Below are 26748 nucleotides of genomic sequence, written 5' to 3' on the forward strand. Positions count from 1 at the left end.
TTTGGCTTTGGTCTGTCTCATGGTAGGTTCAGTGGGTTTCTAAATACCTTCTGTAGTTATTTACCCCAGTTCCAAATTGCACAGTTGAAACACACATATTCAACAAACAGTAGAATTTCCTTACAAGTTTCCTGACCTGTGGAGTAAGAACTACTATGGTAAGACTTGAAAGAGGAAGGGCATTAGAACTGCTTCTCCCTATTAAAATAATAATTCAAAACCAATGCTACATCCCTGGAAAGATGGCAAAGTTGTGTGCTACCATCATAGACTTAAAGGAGAAAAGCGTAGTGATTTCTACTATTGTGCCCCATTTTACTTGTCTGCTTGACTGTCTGTGAAGGACACAGATGGATATTGGAGAATGACAGGGGATTACTGTACATTTAATCATATTTTAACTCAATTTTCAGCCCATTTTCCTGATTTTTTTTACTGGAGCAAATCAACAGTCTTGATACTCGATATGCAACTAATATTCAAGCTAACACACAAGCACATACACAAACACACGCACACGTTATAATCTGTTAGTAGAGATAAACAGGATAAGTTTGCCTTCTCCTGACAAAGATAACATGCAATATATGTCAGTATACATTTACTATCTTACCTCAGAGCTATATAAATTCATGTCTAACCTTATAATAATAATAATTTACTTTTCAGGAATGAATTTTGGATATCATTCTGGTTTGCTTCATTGATATCATTGTTCTGACTGAGCAAGGTAAACAAAAAGTAGTGAATAGTGATATATCTTCCTATGACATATGCTGGGGCCAGGGTGGGGACCAAAGTGAGGCAAGTCGGGGACTCACCTTAGGAGCAAAAGTTAAGGTGCACCAAAAAAAACTCTGGATCAATAATATTTTCAAGTAATATTTAAAGAAATCAATTAGATTTGTAAAATTCATGAGAAAATATTTAAATTCTAAATAATAACAATTTAAATAATATCTAAATTATTAAAACAATTTAAATAATAAAAATTTAAATAATAATTTAAGTAATAATAGGCATGAGTAATACTTACTTTTCCCATTTGACTAGGGCTCCAATATGGTACAGAGTAGCATTATTATTAATCCTGAACAGTAAAACAAAGCCAACCACAATTATTACAGATGAAGCGCTTTTATTATAGGAATCTGAGTTTGCACAGATGTGGGAGAGATTGGAGGAATAAAGATCTGGAAGGCTACAACAAGATTATAAGAAAGGTCATTACTACTTTAGTCTGATGCACTGGAGTAAGTTGAAAAGCTACTATGGGTTGGGGAAAAATGTCTAGCTACCAAACTGACATCACGAATTGGGAGCTTATAGACAGTTTTATATAGTTCGTTACTATATATGTAACTGGTGGAAAAGCCTGTGATATGTAACTGACGGAACAGCCTGTGAAGCCACCATGTCTAGATGAAGCCACTGCATCTGGCAGTCTGACAGCCATGTTCTCTTTTTAGAATTACAGCCTTTGCTTCACTTCTGTTTTCCAAATCCTGAGCTAGTTCATCTCATTGGTAAACTCTAACCTGGATCCATATAGGAAAGAATATGATAATGAAGTGTTTCCAGTCTTGCATGTGGTGGTTATGCCTAATAGACAACAGACAATTCATCCGTTTGTCATCTCAGCAGCCATACAAAGCTTTTAAAAATTATCTGAATATAGGTAAAGACTGTATAATGCTTCTGTCTAAACTGGTATAACTATCCTTTATACAACATTCTAGGGTTACATACACAAAATAAATGTTTATAGAAAACCAAAATAGGGGCCAAGATGGCCGATTCGAAGCAGCTGCAGTCAGAGAATCTCACTGAGAAGAACGAAACGGCAAGTGAATCCTGCACTGGCAACTGAGGTATACAGGTTCTTTCATTGGGACTGACTAGACAGTTGGCATAACCCACTGAGACCAAGGAAAAGCAGGATGGTGCAACGGCCCACCTGGATCGACACGGGGCAAAGGGAGTCCCCACCCCCAGCCAAGGGAGGTAGTAAGTGATCATGCTGCCCTGCCTGAGAAACCACATTTTTCCCACAGATCTGTGAAATCAATGGATCAGGTGATCCCCCTCATGAGCCCATGCCACCAGGGCTTTGGGTACCAAGCACAGAGCTGTGCAGATTCTCAGCAGCCACTCAGCTGGAAACTGCCTAAGGCTACCAACTACGTGGGGAGAGGGGCGGCTGCCATCACTGTGGCTGCCTGCTGCCTAAGTTGACTGAGCTTCCCCGGGGAGGAGCAGCAGCCATCACTGAAGCTCCTGTCTGCCGTTTTTCCCCTGCCAGTGTTGAAGGGACTGGATAGTTTGGACCCAGGAGGAATTTCCCACAGCACAGCACAGCAGCTATGGCAGATTGTGGCCAGACTGCCTCTTTAGGCCAGACCTGCACCCATCTCTCCTCACTGGTGGGACCTCCCTGCAGGAATTTCAGCAACTATAGCTAGGGGTTTAGGGAAAGAACTCTGGTCTTCCTAAGACGGAGCCCTTGTGGGGAGGGGTTGTCATGGTCTCCATAAATCAGTAGACTTAGTCTTTCCCCCTGCTGGCTCTGAAGAATCCAGGCAATCTGGATGAGTGGGATTTCACCCTGTGTGGGGCACCCTCTCCGCCAAGAGGCAGCCGGAGTGCTTCCTTAACCAGGACCCAGATCCAGTACCTCCTGATTGGGTGAGACCCCCCAGCAGGGGTCACCAGACACGTTATACAGGATCATTCCTGCTGGCATCAGGTCGGTTCATCTCTGGGATGGAGATCCCAGGGGAAGGAGCAGGCAGCCATCTTTGCTGTTCTGTCGCCTGCACTGGTGACACCTCCAGGTGCGGGAGGAACCAAGGCAAATAGGGTCTGGAGTGGACCCCCAGCAAATCACAGCAGCCTTACGGAAGAGGAGCCTGACTGTTAAAAGAAAAACAAACAAACAAAAAGCAGAAAAGTGCTTTGATAAAATTCAACATTCCTTTATGTTAAAAACATTCAATAAACTTGTTATTGATGGAACATATCTCAAAATAATAAGAGCCAAATAATGGGTTTGTTTATGACAAACCCATAATGTCGTGCTGACAAAAGCTGGAAGCATCCCCTTTGAAAGCTGGCACAAGAAAATGATGCCCTCTCTCACCACTCTTATTCAACATAATTTTGGAAGTTCTGTCCAGGGCAATCAGGCAAGAGAAAGAAGGAAAGGGTATTCAAATAGGAAGAAAGAAAGTCAAACTGTCTCTGTTTGCATACAGCATGATCCTATAGTTAGAAAACCCCATCATCTCAGCCCAAAGACTTCTTAAGCTGATAAGCAACTTCAGCAAGGTATTACTACTATTGCTTTTGAGAACACATTACTTTCTTATTTTTTGAGAATCATTATTTTTAACAGCTTTTTGAGGAACAGAATGTGGCTAATCCTGTCTAACTCTCTCTGCTTTTGTGTTTGGTTCCCTAAGTTTTTAGTGTAATGAAATTGCACTGAAAAGATGTTGGATTTTAACCCATCAATGTTCTCTTCTTACCCTGTGTCCTTGGTTTGTTATATTTATATTATCATTATAGGATACGTTTGACTGATATTTTGATTGTTCATTTGACACAGTTTAGTTATACTTTCTTACATTCTCCTAAATTCTTCACTTAAAATTATTCAATCAAATAATTTCATTTTTATATTTTTATTTTGAGGCATATAAAAATATATATACACACACATATATATACCAAATATATATACCGTATATATAATATATATAGATATATACCAAATATATATACCATATATATAATATATATAGATATATACCAAATATATATATACCACATATATATATGGTGGGGGCTTTTAGTAGAAGTACCTCAACTGTTTCAGTTTTATCAAATAGGTTTTTTTTTTTTTTTTTTTTTTTTTTTGAGACGGAGTCTCGCTCTGTCGCCCAGGCTGGAGTGCAGTGGCGCAATCTCGGCTCACTGCAAGCTCCGCCTCCCGGGTTCACGCCATTCTCCTGCCTCAGCCTCCCGAGTAGCTGGGACTACAGGCGCCCGCCCCTGCGCCTGGCTAATTTTTTCTATTTTTAGTAGAGACGGGGTTTCACCATGGTCTCGATCTCCTGACCTTGTGATCCGCCCACCTCGGCCTCCCAAAGTGCTGGGATTACAGGCGTGAGCCACCACAAATAGGTTTTTATATCTGGAGATTGTCTTATATTTGCATTATACACTATGATAGCTTTATAGTTACTTTGTTTTTCATATATTTTTTCATATTTTTTTCTGAGACCATATATAAATATTTAATTTCTCTTTCAACTTGAGGATCAATTGGCTATTAATGATTTCTGAAAAAAAATAGTTCGTATTTTCCTTCCTACCATACAGCAGAATATTTACAACAATGTAAAAGACTTCCTCCAATTAAGTTTTTGTTGTCAGCTGTTCTTAAAAAGTCTAGCTTTTCATCAAAAAACAACACTCTTTTCTTCTTCAACCATTTCTGAAAATACCTGTAATCTTTTGACCATCTGTCATCACTACATAACAAATACTAGTTACTAGTCATAGACTAGCTATTTTCCTTTTGTTGTATTTATAATTAAAATTTATTTATATTATTAAAATTTCTGAACACACACAACTATTCACTCTTGTGTTTCTGTATTTGGCAATACACTAGGGTAAACTACTTCCTACTAATTTAAGAGAGTTAATCATATGAAATAATGGAATGACAAGCAATATGTATATAATATGTCTGCAGGATATATGTAATATTAAACATGGTTATGAAAACATGACAGCGTGAGTAACAACAGACATGGTCTAAAGCAAACTTGGCAAGTCATTGTCCTTTGGCAGGAACAAACATCTGAAAAAATTAATTACTTGTAGAAGGTTTGGACTGAATGGGATAACGAACTTCTTTTCCTTCTAATAAAAATCAGCTTGCCAATAACATCAATTGAATGCTTAGTACTGGGAGAACATTTCAGTGCTGACAAACTTCATAAACATTCTAGCAAGAGATGTTACTGTTTTTTCTTTGTTTGTTTGTTTTTCCATATATATATTTTTTTAATTATGCTTTAGGTTCTAGGGTACATGTACACAATGTGCAGGTTTGTTATATATGTATACATGTGCCATGTTGGTGTGCCGCAGCCATTAACTAGTCATTTACATTAGGTATATCTCCTAATGCTATCGCACCCCCCTCCCCTCACCCCACAACAGGCCCCGGTGTGTGATGTTCCTCTTCCTGTGTCTGAGTGTTCTCATTGTTCAATTCCCACCTATGAGTGAGAACATGCTGTGTTTGGTTTTCTGTCCTATTATAGTTGTAGACAATTTGTACTCAGTCCACAAGAAAGAAATTGCCATTTATGCACAGTGGTAAATAGAATGGGGAAATGTACATTAGTAAGATGAAAGGTAAATATAAAAATGTAAGCATGAAATATAAAGGAAGTTCAAATTTTTAGCTAAAGTTTCTGTTCAGACAACACGCACACACACACACACACACACAAAGTAGTAAACTAAAGATTAACAAAGTAGTTGTTAAGGTGTAAAGAATCTCAAAAAAAAATTACATTAAACAAAGCTAAAGGTTTTCTAACTGCTTTATATTTATGAAAATTTTGGAAATCAGTGCTTTAAGACTGTGTTTTTTATTTCCTCAGCATCATCAAGGCCATTATTTTTTTCTTAAGGAATTGAGTTAATACATCGATGGAATTATGTTTTCACAATCATCACCACTAACTTGTCATACTTTTTTGTTCAGCTTGTTTCTTCTAGTACCTTTCCTCTAGTGCCTGTCTTCTTTATTCTGGGCATATTCATGGCCGAAAAATCAGTTTCTTAGGCATGCTTTCCAGTTGAGTTGCTTTCCACTTTGGCAAATGGTTTTGAATGAACTCTTCTCACCTTTTGCAGCTCTGTTTTTAAATTACCTACCAAAATGGACCAATAGATTTACTTTTTAGTTGCAGTTACAAACTCTTACCTATTTTTCTAGATGTGTGTTCTCTCAAATTCTAGGGGACTTCCAAGGTCCCTCAAGTCTTCCCTTTTTTTTTTCCCATAAATTTCAGCTTTCTGCTGCCCTCTCCTGGCCTTCTATGGCATGTAAACATTTAATCCTACTGCTGAAAGTATAAATCTAGAGTTTTACTTGGAGGGAAGTAAAGCAAGGATTCTGAAAATTTACTGTGTATCAGAATCCTCTGGGAAGATTGTAAATAGAATTTAAGTTACAAAGCCTCTCTCTAGAGATTATGGTTCTGTATATCTGAGGCAGAGATCATGAACCTTCAGTTTTAATAGTGAGTCAGTGTTATTGTGATTCATGTGAACTATAAACCACATTACAAGAAACCCTGAAACAGGAAAATCTGACTCAAGGTATTGGCCATAAGCTCTTTGAATGAAAAAGCAAGTCTTGAAACAATGATATTAACTTAGAAAAAAAAAAAAGTGTTTTGCATGCCTTTCAATGTAAATGTTTTAATTTTTATGTAAACAGCAAAACAAAAAAATTTAGTATTTTGGAGTTATCTAATTGATATTTAAAATTAGAGCAAAATTTAAAGAACTATAAATACCTAGGTACAAGTAGATACAATGACCTCTAACGTTTATACATTAGCTAACTATTCTTATTCTTAGAGTTACCGGCTCTGGCCCAATTTTGTTGTTGTTTGTTTGTCTTTCTTGTCACAATCAAATAATTCCAATAAACTCTACTGATCCTGTTTGCAAGTATCAGGTCAATAGTCTTTAAATATGGATTCTTTTAATATAAAAAATACAAAACTTGTTTAAGTGTGCAGAATTAGATACAATATTAAATTTATTTCTCACTGATGTCTACAACATTTATTTGCCAAAGTCTCTAAATGTATGATTCATAAGCTTAGCCCATATGAGGATTACCTGATAACTTTAAGAATATACCTATACTTGGGTCTCACTCCCAGAAATACTGATTTAATTGATCTGGATACATTCTGAGTATCAGGATATTTGAGAACCCCTGGCCCCAGGTGAGTTTAATGTACTCTAAAACTCTTTTTCACTTAGACTTCTGGCCAGAACACTGGTTGGTGTTCATCTGTTTTCTTATACTCTCGGGAGTCCGCTTTACCTCCTCTCCAGTTACCATCATTTTTATCCTTGAATTATTGATAGAATATGTAATTTCTAAAACACAGTAAAATTGGCTGGAGGATATTCACGGTTATGGTACATCTGCTAGGCTCAGTATTGGGGGGCAAGATCTTAAAGTAGTCTTCAATTATTTCGTTTTTAATAAGTAGAAGCATGACATTTTCCAGCGTATTGCAGGACAAAGGATCCTCAAGTCCTTAATCTTTTTTTCTCAAAAATAGTTGAAAAAATTAAAAAGCTAGGTACCATGCTTTTTTCTGTATCTATGGCTTTTGCTCATAACATATAGTTATCTTACTCTCTTAATTCCGATTCTAGGATTCAAATCCAAATGCATATTGGTCCTAAGTTGCATGGCATAGGTAATTTACATCCATTCTCTATAAAGGATTGTTAACAAATATAGCATCATCTTCTGAAAGAAATTGGAATTCTAAAAATAATTATATAGCTAAAGATTTGACAGCATTATCAATGGGATGTAAAGTGGCTTCAGATCACATATAAACAAAGATGTTCTCTGAGTTTGGCCTCATCAGTATGAATTTGCCTAAAATATGAATTTAACATTTTACAAAAAATTAGAACTCTAAATAATCATCAATCTCTAAGGCTAGAATGAAGGTATACTTAATAAATAACTGAGTACATTAAAGGTGCCCATTGTCCTTAGATAATATTAAGCTGCAATGTAAGCAGTGTGAAGGACAACGCTTGCCTAAAGCTACAACATGGAAGTATTTTAGCTACCTTAAAATGCTGCATTAATTCTTTATGTAATTCAGATTGTAAAGGAAAGAAGAAAATTAAGGCAGTCCTGCAGGTTTGCACTGAAGTCTTTAATGTGCATTTTTAATTGAAGGATAAATTTAAGTAGGAATTTGGACTGCCTTTTAAATAAGGTCAAAAATCTGGCTGAGAGAAAGGCCCTTATCGTAAATCCTGTGCTCAATTTTTTCCGGAGAAGAGTGAACACAAATGTAATGAGATAAAGAAATTGTTATACTGTTAGTAGTTTGTGCACCTTCTCTCTTAAGGAGAAAAAGGGAAAAGTTCTCAAAAAGCATTTGTCTTGAGACAGTTGGAAAAGTAGGTATGTTCCCTCCAGAAAACAAGGGAGCACATGCAGAGGAAAGTGAAGCAGATTAAAGCTGAATAAAGAAAAGTAATGGAAAGTGGTTATTTCCAGAAAATGAATACAATAAATTACAGGTGTGTATTAGTCTGTTTTCACACTGCTGATAAAGACATACCCGAGACAGGGCAATTTACAAAAGAAAGAGGTTTAATTGGACTTACAGTTCTACTTGGTTGGGGAAGCCTCAAAATCATGGTGGAAGGCAAGGAGGAGCAAGTCCGGTCTTACATGAATGGCAGCAGGCAAAGAGAGAATGAGAGTCAAGTGAAACGGGTTTCCCCTTATCAAACCATCAGATCTCTTGAGACTCATTCACAATCATGAGAACAGCAAAGGAAAGAAACGCCCCCATAATTCAATCACTTAACACTGGGTTCCTCCCACGATTCGCGGGAATTGTGGGAGTTACAATTCAAATGAGATTTGGGTGGGGACACAGTTAAACCGTATCAAGGTGCAAGGAATCTTTTGTGGAAAATGGTAAAGCACCTACAAAGGATAACATAGGCATGTTAACTATAAGCTAATCTTCAGCAGTTACAGGGAGCCCTCCTGATTCTCAAAGATTACGAATTAAGTTTAACTAGGTTTCTGAATCTGCAGGGGTGCCAGCTTACAACTGGTTTACTAACAAATTAACATAAAACCTCTACATTTAATAAAAATCATTCACTTTTGTTGTTTTCTTATCCAATACTGTCACTGATACAAGATATAATTACTAAAAGAAATAGTTTCCCCACTCCATGTCCTAAACAAGTGTATTCCTAAAATGAACTTAACTCCCTTACAGGTGAGTAGGACTTGGAAAATAGATCTTTGTTGAGCTTTGACACTGTAATCTGCAGTTGCTGCACCAAGTCTCAAAGCTTCTAGCTTAAACTAGTGAGAACAAAATGAAGTAAGGAGCTTGAAATAGGGCGCATAAACATGTGACTACATACTGACTACATACAATCTTGATGTAAATGACTATCTACTTTAGATCTACTTTGCATTTACATTGAGAAAACCCTTCTCTTTCCAGGTACATTTTATCCCTGTTCTCTTCGTGTCTAGTTTTCATAAAAGTGTTATCTGTATTTACTGTGCCCATTTACCCTCTTTCCAATCTCCTCAACCCATTGCAATCTTTCACTTTTTACTATATCTTTAAAATAGATTTTAACAAGGCGATCAATGACTATTATGTGGCTAACTCCAACAGGATTTTTAAATTAAAAAAACTTTTATCTTTCTTGAGTTCTCTCTTCTATCTGCGTCTCTAACACAACTCTCAGTTGATCTTTTTCTGCCTTCTCCCACATCTTTACCAATTCATTTTCACTTATCTGATATTTAGATTCAGGATTCTAGCTCATGGGTCAGCAAACTAAGGTCCATGGGTCAAGTCCAGTTTGCTTCCTAACATCTGTTAATAAAAATTTATTGGAACACAGTAATGTTCATTCATTTATATATTGTCTGGCCAATTTTGCACTACAATGGCAAATGTGTAGTAGCAACAGAGACCATTTGGCCTACAAAGCCTAAAATATTTACTATCTGGCCCTTTATAGAAAAAAAGTTGACTCCATTTATAGTATTAAATATTAGGCCAGTTTCTCATTTTTCTAATAGTTTTTAATATAAATTTCATCAACTCTTTTGCCTTCAATTTGTGTCTATAAAGAGATGACTTTCGAATTTATTTACTAAGTCTAGATGATAATTCAGGGTTTTAAATCTATGTATCCACTTGCACTTTCACTAGTTCTAATGGGATGTCTCACACATATTTCAAAGTCTGATACAAAATTTGTAATTTTGAATTTAAATTCACACACACACACATACACACTTTCACACACAAAACTGCCCTCATTAGCTCCTTTCCTTAGTGAATGGCGCTACCATCAATCCAAGTGCTAAAATCCGAAGTCTGTCATTCACAGCTTTTCCCTTTCTCTACACTTCACCAAAGGCAAGCAGTAGCAAGTCCAATCAATTCGACACTTTAATGTATCTCATATGTGTCTAATTGTATCTGTATATATTAACCCAATCTTCGTATAAGTATCTCTTATCAGGACAAATGCAATAACCCCTTCACTGGTCTCCCTGCATTCATTTTTATTTCTAGTCTATCTTCTGTTTGTTAAAAAAAAAAAAAAAAAAAAAAAAGGGGGGTGAGGAGTGTCTTTTTTCAAAATGCAAAGTATTAACTCTTCTCTGTGAAAGGTGGTTGTAGTTAACATATATATGGTATGCTGACCCACATGCATTTCAATTTGCTCTCTTTCTCTGTCTCTTTATTTTTTGCTTCTACTTTAAAGGAATACATATAGTTTATAGAGCTTAGATATTTAGGCAATCTCTAAAATATTTATGTACTGATAAGCAGACCTTTTAAACTTCTACCTAGTGAAACTTACCTATATACAGAATTGTAAGGTCTATGTATAGCTTATATCTCTTTCCCTCATTCCTGGTAGAATGCTTTATTTACAAACCAGAAATACTGCTGCAAACTATACATTTCCCAAATTAAATCTTTCTGAATTAACCTTAGCATGTCTGCTCTTTTAAACCTGTATTTCTACAGTAAGCTAGTCTATATCAAATGTCAATGTAAAGGGCATAAACACCCACCCCACCCCCTGCTCACCCTCCCTTCCCCCCACACACACAGCATTTTGCACAGTATTGGGCCAACCTTTTAAGTAGACTAAATCTGGTACTTAATCCAGCCACCCCCTTATCCCTGCCTGGGTCCTGGCATGTAACTTTATCTGTGTCAGCCTGATCCTGAACTCCCACATCATTATCAGAAAATGGCTGGTTTTAAGTCACACACTGAGTTCTAGGTAAATTTCCCCAGCAATGACACAAAATAATATTCCATTCTGTGTGTAGTGCAAGTAAGTAATTAATCATTCATAGAATGAATTTGAATGTTTATTCTTTGTGACCTACTATGCAGGTCCATCAAACACTCCCTCCCTTCTGTCTCCAAATTTATCCTAGTTCCTACTAATCCCTGGGAGAGAAGTGCTGCAATATTCAAATGACATAAGCCTTTTCCTGTGCCTTCAGCAATCGGTTAATTTGCCTCTCCAATTGCCTGACTTAAAATACATGCCTGGTGTTTGGAAAATCTATAGCAGCTACAGGAAGTGGGCTGGGCTCAATTAATCCAGCCATATCAATCAGTGGCTCTAAGCGTCTATATTAGTTTAATTAATTAATTATTCATTCATTCACTTACAATCTGTATGTCGAGTTTTACCATATACCAAAATCCTTGCTAAATTTGAGGAATGCAGGAGTAAAAATGAAAGTAAAAAGAGATAAAACATCCCTAATTTCATAGAGAAAAGGTACAAATGAAAAAAACATACAAAACTGTAACATGGAGTATAGCAATTGGAATGATTGTTTTGAGGAAACACAAGACAATAAGGAAGAGGGCTGAGGAGTGTGTATTCTTAAATGGTTGATTAACACATTTATCATTAATAAGTTTATATTTGAATAGGGATATGAAGAATAAAGGGGACAAATGATGTTATTAGAGAGAAACATCCTGGTCACCAAAGTACAGGCAAGCTGTGGACATTTTAGGGTGTTCAGGAATACCAAGGAGGTTGGTGAGTCTAGAGCAGATTGAGCAAGAAGGAGAGTAATGAAAGGCATCACCATAAAGGAAATAAGGAAGGAGATATTTTATAGAGCCTTATAGGGCGTTAAGGGGACTTTAGTTTTTTTTTGAGTGAGGTGAGAAGTTATGGGGATTCTCAGCAGAAGAGTGACACAATACAACATGTTTTGAAAAGGACCACTCTAAAGTCTATGCAGAGAAAAGAATATAGAAAGATAAGGGTGGAACCAAAAGACCAGTTAAGATGTTTTGTAAATTTCCATTGAGAGATGATAGTGACTTATACTGTGTGACAGTGGTCAAAATGATATGAAGTGTTCAGATGAACGCCGTTTGAATGCTGGCTAGATAAGATTTAAGATTTGCAACCAGAATGGGTATTAAGTGGGAAGTACAAAGGAGTGAAAGATGTTTTTGGTATGAGCAAACTGGAAAAATAAATTTAGCACTGAATTTATTGGGGGAAGTACAAGCTTTGAGAACAGGAAAGAGTTTTGTTTTGGACATGTTAATTTTGAGACAGCTATTAAATCTTCAGTAGAGATGCTGTGTGTACTTGTGGATATGAAAGTGTCGAGTTCACGTCACAGCATCTATATGGAGACATAAATCAGAGAGTCACTAGAGTACAGTTGGTATTACAAGCCATCTAACTACGTGAAATTGCTGAGGGACTTCATATGGATAAAGATGATAAAGGTCTGAAGACTGGGCTCTAACTATGAAAATATTAAGAATCTGGGGAAATAAGAAGGAACCAGCAAAAGAGATCGACAAAAGAGCAACCAATATAAGAGGAAAACCGGACAAACATGGAGCCTCAGAATACAAGTGAAGAACATGTATCAAAGAAAAAAGAGCAGTCCTTTCTTTTAAATCCTCTGATAGGTCAAGCAAGATAACAATACGAATCACCATTGGATTTACCAATATGGAAATGGTTAGTGATGAAGAATATTTTTCATAGAGCAGTGGGGAAAAAAGGTCTAATTTAAATAGTTTGTGGGAAAGAATGTCCAGGCATGACTTCGGAGGAGTTTTTTTCTGTACAGTGGTGGAGAATAATAGGTCAGTAGCTGGGGAATATATAGGGTATTAGGAGATTTTTTTTCCTTAAAAATACTGAATAATATGTAATTACTGATTAAAATGCTATTGTGGAGACGGAATAAATGATGATGTCGAAATTAGAATTAAAGAATTCCCTTTCAGTAGGTAAGAGGGAATTAGTAGAAATATTGTCAGAAGAAATGGCAGAGTATAAGGATATGAGAGAAGATACATGGGTGACGTGTTAATATATTAGGGGAGCCTATACAAGTTCCCTTCTCTGTGAAATAGGAAGAAAAATGGTCAGCTGAGGATAAAATAGGAAGAATGTGTAAACAACTTATGTAGAGAGCATCTGACATGAAATGATTTTCTTATAAAACAGGAAAGTAAGATAGTAACATTATCTCATGGCACTAAAGACCTCCTGGTAATCAGTACTCGGTTTCCTCCAAGGTTGAGATTTTGCCACATGCGTATGAAAAAGGAAGAAAAGGGCAAGGAAGTGGTTATTGTGCAAAGAAGTGATTATAATGATGGACCATGGAAACTGAGCTGTGCACAAGGGGAAATTTTTATTTTTTCTCATCATTTTACACCAAGAATTAAAATTAACCAATTTATTTATTTAGCAATGCCATGGTGCTTATACATTAGTAAGTTTCTAGTACACAAAGCAAATTTAACAAAGTAATCAAACAAATAATTTAAAATTACTCTCATAATAAGTATAACAAAGCATGGGTGCATGACATAATAGGGGGATTTGAACATTTTAGATGATCAGATAATTCTTAATTAGGGGATGTAGCACTCCATTTGACACCCGAAGAATAAGGAGAGGTAGTCTCTGGCATATGAAAGAGTTTATGCAAATACATTGAGTGGAGAGGGAGTGTGGCATAGATCAAGGAATGAGCAAAAAGCTGGAGCTATGAGAGTGAGAAAGACCAAGGTTCAGAATGAAGCTTAAGAGGAAGGGAGAAGGCAGATAATAAAGGGCCTTACAGTTAGGTTGAGCATAAAATTTATTGTCAAATTTTGTACCCTCATGAATGAAAGGGCTGCTACTGAAAATTATGCCACTAAGATAACAGATATAAACTGAAACTGCCTTGGCAATGTAGTATGTATAGTCATTTTATTCATAAAGCATTTTAAGGACTTAAATTTATCTACAAGTCACAGTGAATTATTGAAGATTTTTGTGCATGGAAGTGAGATAATCAGGCAAACTTTGAAATAATCACTCTGGCCACAGGGTAAAGACTAAAATGGATAAAATGCAGATTGACTCTTTAAAGAGCAATTTAAAGAGGCCATACAAAAAATAATAGAAAAATAAATATAAATTGAGAGAAAGGATTAATTCAAAATATATTTACCAGATGACATTTACCCAACTTTGCAACATTGTGGTAATGGCAGGTGTTAGGACAGAGTTGTGTATTTGAGGCTTTAATAACTGAATAGGTGATGAAAATGTATTCTGAAATAGGGAATACTGAAAGAGAATAATATTAGAAGAAATATCATGGACCCAGTTTTGAGTATATTAAGTTTGGAATACTCTTTTTTATTTTTCTTTAACAGTTGACTATAGGCACAATGTTCTACAGCAGACCTCTACAACCTACTCATCTTACATAACTAAGAAATCATGCTTGTTAAACAGGAACCACTTACTTTACTCTACACTCACTCTCTGACAACCATCACTCTACTCTCTGTCTCCATGAGTTTCCTTATTGCTTATTTACCTCATGCTATGGTTGAATGTTTCCCCCAAAACTCATGCGTTGGAAACTTAATCCCCAATGCAACAGTGTCAAAAGGTGGAACCTGTAAGAGGTGATTAGGTCAAGAAGGCTCAATGCTCATGAACAAATTAATACTATTATTGTGGGAGTGGGTTTCTTATAAAATAATATTTGGCCCTGTCTTATCTCTCTCATCTCATCCTCTCTTTGTCCTTCAGTCGTGGGATGACACAGCAAGAAGGTCCTCACAAGATGCCAGTGCCATGCTCTTAGACTTTCTAGGCTCTAGAACAGTGGGCCAATAAATTTGTATTCATTAAGAATTACCAAGCTCAGGTATTTTGTTATATAACAAGACAGGCTAAAACACAATGTATAACTGGATTTATAAAGTATTTTCCTTCTATGACTGGCTTGTTTCACTTAGCGTAATGCCTTCCAGATTTACCCATATGGCATGGTTTTCTTCCTTTTTATAGTTGAATAATATTTATTGTGTGTTTATTCCACATTTTCTTTTTCCTCTCATCAGTTGATGGACATTTAGGTTTTTTCCAAATCTTGACTATTGTAAATAAAACTACAATGAATATGAGGTTGCAGACATATCTTAATTTTTTTAGATATATACCCAGAAGTGGAATTACTAGATCACACAGTAGTTTCCCCTTTCATTTTTTGAAGAAACTCCATATGTTTTTTACAGCAGCTGTGCCAACTTACATTCCTACCAACAGTTTCCAAGTGTTTCATTTTCTCTATATCCTTGCCAAAATTTGTTATATTTTATTTTTATGGCAATAGCCTTCCTAACAGATATGAGTTGATATTTCATTGTGATTTTGATTTGCCTTTCCCTGAGGGTTAGTGATGTTAAAAATCTTTTCATATACCTCTTGGCTGTTCTTATGTCTTCTTTGGAGAAATGATCCATTCTAAGTTGGCAAATGTTATAATTAATGTATTTGTATTAACTCTTTAGTTTTTTCAAAAATATCAACTTAGATATTTACCTAAAACCTAAGATTTTTTTGTAGTTTTTTTTCTAATTAAAGCTGCACAAAATTTTGAGGGAAATTGAATTGACTAGTGACTAAACAGGAAGGAGTAACTTGTAAGTTCAAAAGGGATAAAATAGATAGTAAAGATAAAAAATGGCAAATTTGACAGTAAAAATTAAAATATAGTATGAAAATAAAGATAATTTGATAGTAAATTCAAATAACATTTATACAAATTATTATAAAAGCATTTTGTGAAATATAACCAATTCACAAAATAAGAAATAAAAAATTTGGTAAACAGTAAATTATATTGGCCATGTAACATGTAATTAAAATGAAAGTATAACAATATTGTCTATTACAAAACAAACACAAAAATAACAGTAAATAAATTTTTAAATGTTGTGATATTAGTACATTAAAAGATGCTTACAGAAATATAATTTAAATGTTTTTAATACATGATAATATATATTTCTAGTTTGAACTAGTAATTTAATTTTTGTGACCTCAATAGAACAATAGATCTAAAGTGTTAAAAGTTAAATGATAACGTTATCAGGTCTATACTTTTCAAATTACTTTGCTATTTATTCATATTAACTTTATGATACGACATGTCACTTTTTATTAAGATTCCATGTGCTTTTGAGAAAGATGTGCCTTTTTGGCGGGGAATAGAGAATTCTATATATGTTGGCCTGTCAAATGTATTGATGTGTTACTCACTTCCTCCATACATTAATTTTTTATCATTTCGATAGCTTGATTTCTGAGGAGGTATATTAAACTTTTCAACTTTTGTTTTATTTGTTTTGTTTTGTACGTTTTGTTTTATACAGACAGGGCCGCATTTGCCCAGGCTGGTTTTGAACTCCTGGGCTCAAGTGATCCTCCCATGTTGGCCTCCCAAAGTGCTGAGATTATAGACATGAGCCACCACACCTGGCCTGTGCTATAATTTTGTAAAAAATTCTTACACTTTAAACAGTTTCTTCAAATGTATCTCATAGCTTTGTTGGTAAGTACTAAAATTTTATTTTTATGTCCCCCATTTCTCTCTCTAATTTTTTGCCTTGACTTCTCCTCAGTCTGCAGTATTGTTATATTTCAATTTTTGTCATTCATGTAGTTATGCTTTTTATCCCTTGATAGTCAATATTCTATTATAATTTTGTTTTATTGGAGGCCTCATCAATTGCCTTTATTTGTTTTTCTGTTGTTGTTGTTGCAAGCTAGTTGGGTTTTACTGATATAATCATGTCTACTTTTTAATAGGTGAGTTTGAGTATTTACACATACCATGATTTGTGATGTACTTTAATACATGTTATCATTTTATTGTTTTCTATACCACAGGCTTTCTTTTCATGGGTTTTCTCATTCTTGTGTCTTCTTACACCAGTCATATTAACTTTTTGTTCTATTACTCTCCTTTCTAATATTTTAGAAGCTGTGTTTTTAATCTCTATTTCCCTAATTATCCTTAAAAATATTAACATTACTGGGTCAATGAGTGTCTGATTTTTCTATTCAGAACTAGACCAAGGCTTAATATTTCCATGATCCCTGCCTTCTGCTTCTCCATCTCCAATAATGATGCTATATAAATGTGATAATAAAACTATTATTATGCTTTATAACCTTGATTTAATTGATATTAATGATTTTATCATTGTCTATTTTATACCATATTAATAGTGATTCATTTTAATATTTAATACTTTAATAAATATTTATTGGCGTTTATCTTCATTTTGTAATGCTTCCAAATTAAGTATGGTAAATTTTCTGATAATTTAAATGTCTAAAAGTGTCTTTATTTTGACCTCACATTTAATAGTAGAGTGAGTACATAATTTTATTTTTAAAACTAGTTTTGTTCATAACATTGACAATATATTACAACATATATTTTCTCTTTGGAAGCATTTAAGATATTCTCATCACACCTTATATGTTCTGATATTTCTCCAGAGACTGTACTAATCTTTTTAATGTTACTTATAGCTTCGGAGGATTCTTCTAGTTTGAGGATGTGACATTATTTAGTTTTGAACACTGTCCCTCGATTGTTTCTTTGAGGTTTATGTTATGTTCATTTCCTGTTTTGTCTTTCTGAAAGTTCTATTTGCTGGATGTTGTCATTTCTAGACTTATCTCTCTGGCTCTTGACTTTTCTTCCATGTTTTCTATTTACTTTTCTCATTGTTGGCACTTGGAAAGAATTTTTCCTGTTGACATAACTGCTAATTAATTTTGTCTTCACTTGTGCCAATTGTGCTAGTGAGCTCTTTATTTTGCTGCTGCTGCTGCTGCTGCTGTTGTCACTGTTTAATTAGAGAAAATGTGAATCATGAGACAGACATGATTAAGCCACTGTAAGAAATTATGAAATCCCTATAATCCAACTCAGGAGAAGGACACGGAGAATTTCCCAGGATAACAGCAGAAAATTTTCCCAGGATAATAGGTGCGCGACATACCGAAGAGAAAGTAATTCAGCTAGAAGAATTCAGAGTCCCAAAGGAAATGTTTCCAAGAGGGGGAAAAAAAAAAAATGAAGATTTATTGTTATGGATTAAATTGTTTCCCCTCCCACCTCTCAAAGAAAAATATGCTGAAGTCCTAACCCTCAGCACCTCAAAATGTGACTTTATTTAGAAATAGAGTTGTTGCATGTGTAATTAAGTTGAGGTCGTACTGAAGTAAGGCGAGCCCTTAATCCAATATGACAAGTGAGATTATACGAAGAAAAGAGACACAGACACAGGAGTGGCAGGTTTTGGGGGAGAATGCCCTGTGATGTAGGAGGTAAAGTTTGAAGTGCTGCAGCCGCAAGCTGTGGAATGAACACAAACCCCCAGAAACTAGGAGGAGGCAAGGAAGGATTCTTCCCTGCTGTTTTTGTTTTTTTTGTTTTCTTTTGTTTTGTTTTTTTAAACTTTTGTTGTAAGTTCGGGGTACATGTACAGGATGTGCAGGTTTCTGCATAAACTTGTGTCATGGAAGTTTGTTGTACAGAATATTTCATCACTCAGGTATTAAGCCTAGTACATATTAGCTATTTTTCCTGATGCTCTCCCACCTTCCACCTTTCACCCCCCAATATGCCCCGGTGTGTGTTGTTACCCTCTATATGTCTATGTGTTTTCCTCATTTAGCTCTCACTTATAAGTGAGAACATGAAGTATTTGGTTTTCTGTTCCTTTGTTAGTTTGCTAAAGATAATTACCTCCAGCTCCATCCATGTCCCTGCAAAGGATATGATCTCATTTTTTATGGCTGCATAGTATTCCATGGTATACATGTACCACATTGTCTTTGTCCAGTTTATAATAAGCATTTGTGTTGATTCCATGTTTTTGCTGAGTATTTGGATTGATTCCATGTCTTTACTATTGTGAATAGTGCTGAAATGAACATACATGTACATGTGTCTTTATAATAGAACTGTTTGTATTTCTTTGGGTATATACCCACTAATGGGATTGCTGGGTCAAATGGTATTTCTGTCTTTAGGTCTTAGGAATCGCCACACTGCTTTCCACAATGGTTGAACTAATTTACACTCCCACTAACAGTGTATAAGCGTTCCTATTTCTCCACAACCTCATTAGCAACGGTTATTTTTTGACTTTTTAATAACAGCCATTCTCTTTGTGTTTTTGACTTGCATTTCTCTAATAATCAATGACGTTGAGTTTTTTCGATATGCTTGTTGTCCACATGTATGTCTCCTTTTGAGAAGTGTCTGTTCATGTCCTTTGTCCACTTTTTAATGGGGTTGTTTGTCTTTTAAATTTGTTTAAGTTGCTTATATTAGATCTGGGTATTGACCTTAGTTTGCAATTTTTCTCCCCATTCTGTCAGCTGTCTGCTCATTCTGTTGACAGTTTCCTTTGCAGTGCAGAAGTTCTGTAGTTTAATTAGATACCATTTGTCAATTTTTGCTTTTGTCGCAATTTCTTTTGGCATCTTCATCACAAAATTTTTGCCCATGCCTATGTCTTGAATGGTATTGCCTAGGTTGTCTTCCAGCATTTTTACAGCTTTGGGTTTTATATTTAAGTCTTTAATCCGTCTTGAGTCAGTTTTCGTATATGGTGTAAGGAAGGATTCCAATTTCAATTTTCTGCATATGGCTAGCCAGTTTTCCTAGCATCATTTATTGAATGGTGACTCGTTTTCCCATTGCTTATTTTTGTCAGGTTTTTTGAAGATCAGATAATTGTAGGTGTGTGGCCTTATTTCTGGGCTCTCTAGTCTGTTACATTGGTCTATATGTCTGTTTTTGTACCAGTACCATGCTGTTGGTTACTGTAGCCCTCCCTACAGGTTGTAGAGAGAGTATGGCCCTGAGGAATGAATGCTTGCTTTTGAATTTCTGGCCTCCAGAACTGTGAGACAATGCATTTCTATTATTTTAAGCCACCTAGTTTGAGGTAACATTGTTATGGCTGACCTAAAAAATGAATACATCCATCAACTATCAGTAGGTGTAAAGATATTGGCTAAATTATAAAACAAGGCAATTATTAGCTAAATCAAAAAGTATTAAAGAGACGTAATTGCAGCACACTAAAGCGTTCAGCTATGGGTAATATTTGAGCAAACATAATACTATAGGCATTCAATATTGACTTTACTAAAATTTAATGTAACTGTAGCAGGATAATGGGAAAATAAAAGTAGAAAGAATAATATTATCAAAGATCTAAATACTTACCTACCATCACAGAAAGTCAATATTCTTTTCTAAAACTGATAAATCAAAAGATAACAGTATATGTGATTTAGATATATGGAAATATGAAAATAAAAAGCTGAGCCTATGCTGCAGATGAGAGGTGCGCCTCGGGAATAGTGACATCACTAGAACATTCTTGACTTTTTTGTTTTCAATCTTTTATTTCCATTAATTTAGAAAATGCTGTTCATATATTGCTTTGATATAAGTAAAGCAAATATTTAAAAAATTACAGTCTATGTAATGAAAACTAAACATATAAAGAGTGTTTAGACTCTCAGAAATTTAAAAAAATGACGACACCCTTAACAGAATAAAAGATACGAGATAAAATCTCAAAACTCTCCCAAAAGTTAAAATAAGTATTTGAAAATACAAAATAAATAATTAAAAACACATATGATTATTTTTTAAAGTTCATTATGTCAATTCCAGGAAAAAAAATAAAACAGATAAAAGGCATAGAAATAAATATCTAAAGATACCATAGAAGTCAAAATACACAAAGACTCCTTTTGAATTGTTTATCATTTCAGACCAGTCTCCTGAAAGCCTTCATCCTCTCACATACAACTCTATAATCCAATCCCCTGGTTTTGTTTGTTTGTTTGTTTTTTGTTTTCATTTCTAAAACTCTCTAAGTGCTCTTTCACATCTGGGGCTTCTCTTATGCCCTTTTCTATATATAGAATTTTATCTTTGATTTTGCTTATATCTCAGTTTTGATGCCTCTTCTTTCTGGAAACTTTCACTGATGCCTTCCTACTTTTCTTCCGGGTAAGGGTTCCTCTTGGCACTCTTATAACCCTCTCTAATACCCATATTTGAGCACTCGTTAGGCTCCCAATATATATACATATGTATTTCAACATTTTCATTTTCATCATGTTAGTCCCAAACTTATAGGTTCTTTGTTTTATGCAAATAAAGAGTAAATTACACTATTAGGGAAACTTGAATGTATATGTGATTTCTGTCTAATGTTTGTTGCTTAAAGATAGACTAAATTATTACAAAGTAGCACCAGCCAGATAATAGTGTTGTTAGACATTTGTAGGTCTTTTGTACAGAACTGCCAAGGGCTATTTTTTCTATGCCATTCCTTAATTTTCAAATCAGTAGTCCAAGATCATTTGTTTGAAAATTATTCAGACGTTCTATTTTCTAAATTTAAAAGTATAATGCTTATGTACAATTACTGAGAAAAAAATATTAGAAGTGATAATATCACATATAGCTGAATCACATTCAGTATTGTTCTTCAATCCATAGAATAAAATAACATTTTTAATTTTTATTATAGTCTACATCTAATGCATTTTTATTAATTATTCAAAGACTCTGCCAAATAACCTAAGAAATACATTCACGAATCATCATTATTTTCCTATTGCCTGATAATGATTAATATCGTATATATATATATATATATATGTTTGTCAATTGCTTTGAACAAAAGTAATGTAACAAAAATAATATTCTATTTCTGCATTTCTGTGAAAGCCTTTTAAGTCTGGTAAATCAGATTTAAATTCAGTGCAAATTCTTAGAATGTCTGCTTGCCAGCTGGGAATGGAATCCCTGGAGATTCTGCAGACATATTGAGGGATTGATATAATGATAAAGTGCTCTGAAGATCTCCAAAAATATTCTTGGATGAAAATAAAAAGAAAAAGATAACCAAATGATACTTGTTTTCTTTTTTTTTTTTTAACTTTTTATTTTTTATTTTTATTTTTTTTAATTTATTTATTATTATTATACTTTAAGTTGTAGGGTACATGTGCATAACGTGCAGGTTTGTTACATATGTATACTTGTGCCATGTTGGTGTGCTGCACCCATCAACTCGTCATTTACATCAGGTATAACTCCCAATGCAATCCCTCCCCCCTCCCCCCTCCTCATGACAGGCCCCGGTGTGTGATGTTCCCCTTCCTGTGTCCAAGTGATCTCATTGTTCAGTTCCCACCTATGAGTGAGAACATGCGGTGTTTGGTTTTCTGTTCTTGTGATAGCTTGCTACGAATGATGGCTTCCAGCTGCATCCATGTCCCTACAAAGGACACAAACTCATCCTTTTTGATGGCTGCATAGTATTCCATGGTGTATATGTGCCACATTTTCTTAATCCAATCTGTCACTGATGGACATTTGGGTTGATTCCAAGTCTTTGCTATTGTGAATAGTGCTGCAATAAACATAAAAAGAAAAAGATAACCAAATGATACCTGTTTTCAAAAAAAAAAAAAAAGCATTGAAATTGCATTTACATCCAAGCACGTAAAATATACCCCAATTATCTGTCATTCTTTTGCATAACTAATTCAGTAGTTGAAAAACAACTCAAAAGTCTAAAGACCTAGAACTCCTTGTTTATCAGAGGTTTTTAATCATTATCATTATTTCCCTCACTAGTCCGCCAATTTTTTGCTCATGACTCAAATGTATCCTTAACATGGATAGCATTTTAAGAAAAAATACTTCAAAGAATGAATATATTTTTGATGATTTCCTTTTAACGTATATTGCTTATTTTTTAAATTTTAATTATGAATACATAATAGTTGTACATATTTATGGGGTATATGGTATTTTGATACAAGTATATAATGTGTAACAATCAAATCAGAGTATTTGGGGTATCCACTACCTTAGCATTCATCAATTGTATTGTGATAGGGACATTCCAATTCCATTCTTTTAGTTACTTTGAAATATACAATAAACTATTGTTAACTATAGTCACCTATTGCGCTACCAAACACTAAGATCTTATTCCTTCTATCTAACTGTATTTCTTTTGTAACCATTAACCATCTCTTCTTTGTCTCCCTCTCATTATTACTGTTCCAGGCTTTTGGCAACCATCGTTTTACCGTCTATCTCCATGAGTTCATTTTTTTGTAAGCTCTCACATATGAATGAGAACATGCAAAATTTGCCTTTCTGTGCCTGGCTTATTTCACTTACCATAATGTCCTTCGGTTTCATTCATGTTGTTGCAAATTGCAAGATTTCATTCTTTTTTTATGGCTGAATAGTAATTAATTGTGCATATATACCACATTTTTTGTGTTTTTCTTTTCTTTTTTTTTATTATATTTTCGGTGGCACAGGTGATTTTGGTTACATGGATGAGTTTTCTAGTGGTGAATTCTGAGATTTTAGTGCACCTGTCACCTGAGTAGTGTACACTGTACCCAATATGTTGTCTTTTATACCTAACCCCTTCTCAACTTCCCCTCAACTAAATCCCCACAGTCTATTACATCAGTTTGTATGTTTTTGCATCCTCATAGCTTAGCTCCCATTTATAAGTGAGAACATGACAGTATTTGGTTTTCCATTCCTGAGTTCCTTCACTTAGAATAATGTCCTCCAGTTATGCTATGTTGTTGCACATGACAGGATTTCATTCTTTTATGGCCAAGTAATATTTCACTGTGTCCATGTACCACATTTTTCTTCAACTTTTATTTTAGATTCAGAGTTTACATTTGCAGATTTGTTACCTGGGTATACTGCATGATACTGAAGTTTGAGAATGAATGAGTACCGTCACCCAGGTACTGAGCATAGTACTCAATAGTTGATTTTTCAACCCTTGCCCCTTTTCCTTCCTCCCCCATCTAGTAGTCCCTAGTTGCTATTGTTGCTGTCTTTATATCCCTGAGTACCCAATGTTTAACTCCCACTTATAAGTGAGAACATGTGTGTACCAGATTTTTAAAAATTCATTCATCTGTTATTGGACACTTATGTTGCTTTCATATCTTGACTATTGTAAGTAGTGCTGCAATACACATGGAAGTGCAGATATATATTCAATATACTGACTTTCTTTATTTTGGATATATACCCAGAAGTGGGATAACTGGATCAAATGGTAGTTCTATTTTTAGTTCACTGAGGAAGCGCCATGCTGTTCTCCATAGCGGTTATACTAATTTACATTCCCACCAACAGTGTCCGAGGGTTCCCTTTTCACCACATCCTCACCAGCATTCATTATTGCTTGTCTTTTGGATAAAAGCCATTTTAACTGGGGTGAGATGATACTTCATTGTAGTTTTTATTTGAATTTCTCTGATGACTAGTAATGTTGAGTATTTTTTACATACTTGTTAGCCATCTCTATGTCTTATTTTGAGAACTATGTATTCAGATATTTTGCCCATTTATAAAGTGAATTGTTTGGGTTTTTCTTCCTTATTGAGTCGTTTGAACTTTTTACATATTCTGGTCATTAATCTCTTGTCAGATGGGTAGTTTGCAAATATTTTCTCCCGTTCTGTAAGTTGTCTCATTCTTTCGTTGATTGGTGTGTTTACCAAAAAGCAGAAACTTTTTAACTTGATGTGATCCCATTTGACCATTTTTGCTTTGGTTCTCTGTTTTGGAGGTCCTACTTAAGAAATACTTTGCCCAGACCAATGCTCTGGAGAGTTTCCCCAATTATTTCTTTCAGTTAATTCACAGTTTAAACTTAGATTTCAGTCTTTAATCCATTTTGGTTGGATTTTTGTATATGGTGAGAGAGAGGAGTCTAGTTTCATTCTTCTGCATATGGAAATCCAGTTTTCCCAGCACTCTTTATTGAAAAGACTGTCTTTTGGCATGTTCTTGTTGCCTTTGTCAAAAATGAGTTAACTGGAGATGGATGGATTTATTTCTGAGTCCTCTATTCTGTTCTATTGGTCTAAGTGTCTGCTTTTATGCCTATACCATGTTGTTTGTTACTATAACTTTGTAATATAATTTGAAGTCAGGTAATGTGATGCCTCCGGTTTTTTTCCTCACGATTACTTTGCTATTCTGCCTCTTTTGTGGTTCCACATAAATTTTATGATTGCTTTTTCCATTTCTGTGATGACTTTCATTGTTATTTTGTTGGGATTGCATTGAATCTGTAGAATTTTTTGAATAGTGTGTACATTTTTTCAGATAGCGTGCATATTTTAACAATATTGATTCTTTCAGTTCATGAACATAGAATGTCTTACCATTTGGTCTCTTTCATTTCTTTCATGAGTATTTTAAATTTTCATTGTAGAGATCTTTCCCTCCTTTGGAAAAGTTTATTTTTAGGAATTTCATTTTATTTTCAGTTACTGCAAATGGGATTACACTCTCGGTTTTCTTTTCAGATTGTAAACTGTTGGCATGTATAAATACACCAATTTTTTGTATGTTGATTTTGTGTCCTTCAACTTTACTGAATTTCTGTCAGAAGATGCAAGGGTTTATTGATACTAGTCATAAAATTAGTTTTCTATAAATTTATGGGTAAATGTTAAGGAACTAAATTTACACATTTTCTATTATTACCTTCTAAATATATTATTAGTTTGTGTTTTGAATATATTCAAGTGACACATTTGTTTCCAGGATAAGACACACATATTAAACACTTCTTAGGATATACTTTTAATTAATTGCTACTAATTTGTGGCCAAAAAATCTAAAACCTATATTCCTTCATATGCTTATAAATACTGTGGACCACAATTAATACTGTGTTGTTTCCCCAATTTAAATTGAAATGTAGCAAATAATTTTATAAGCTATCTCTCTTCAGGAAAGTCTGCCTTTAAAAAGTCACATTAAATCTTAAATATTTTTAGATTACCAGGGCCTATGTATAGCTCCTGCCATCTTTTTATCTTATAGTGTTAAAAAAAAAAATCACACACAAAAAATCTGGATCCTTAAATGTGCTGCTGGCCCTTGTATATTTATCTGAAAGGTAGGGGAAAGTACAAATTGACTACTTAAATGAGCCACTTGGGAAAGCAACAGGGACTAACCTCAAATAATAAGAGGTCAAATCCTGTCAAGGAAATGCTTTTGCTATCCAGTGTTTTTAAAAACTCTCTTTAAAAAAAAATGCCTGTTAGATTGAAAAGCATGCTAAGTGTGAGAACTGCTATGAGAGGCACAGACAGTGGTGAACTATACTTTTAACTAAATCTATGTATGAAATAAAACTGACACTACAACCTACATCCTTTGTCCTCAGAGGTTACAACCTTTAGAAAGTGCTTGAAATGTTCAGTGCAACATTTATATCAGTAAGAAATGTTGAATTGTTGAATGACTCAATTTTCTTATTGCTGTGGGAATTTAGTTAAATGCCCATTAGTTCTCAATATTTTGCTTGTGTGTGTGTGTCTGTGTGTGTGTTGATTTTCACTCTTGTTGCCCGGGCTGGAGTGCAATGGCACAATCTC

Source organism: Macaca nemestrina, chromosome 7 (assembly GCF_043159975.1).
Source record: "Macaca nemestrina isolate mMacNem1 chromosome 7, mMacNem.hap1, whole genome shotgun sequence".
NCBI classification, from domain to species: Eukaryota; Metazoa; Chordata; class Mammalia; order Primates; family Cercopithecidae; genus Macaca; species Macaca nemestrina.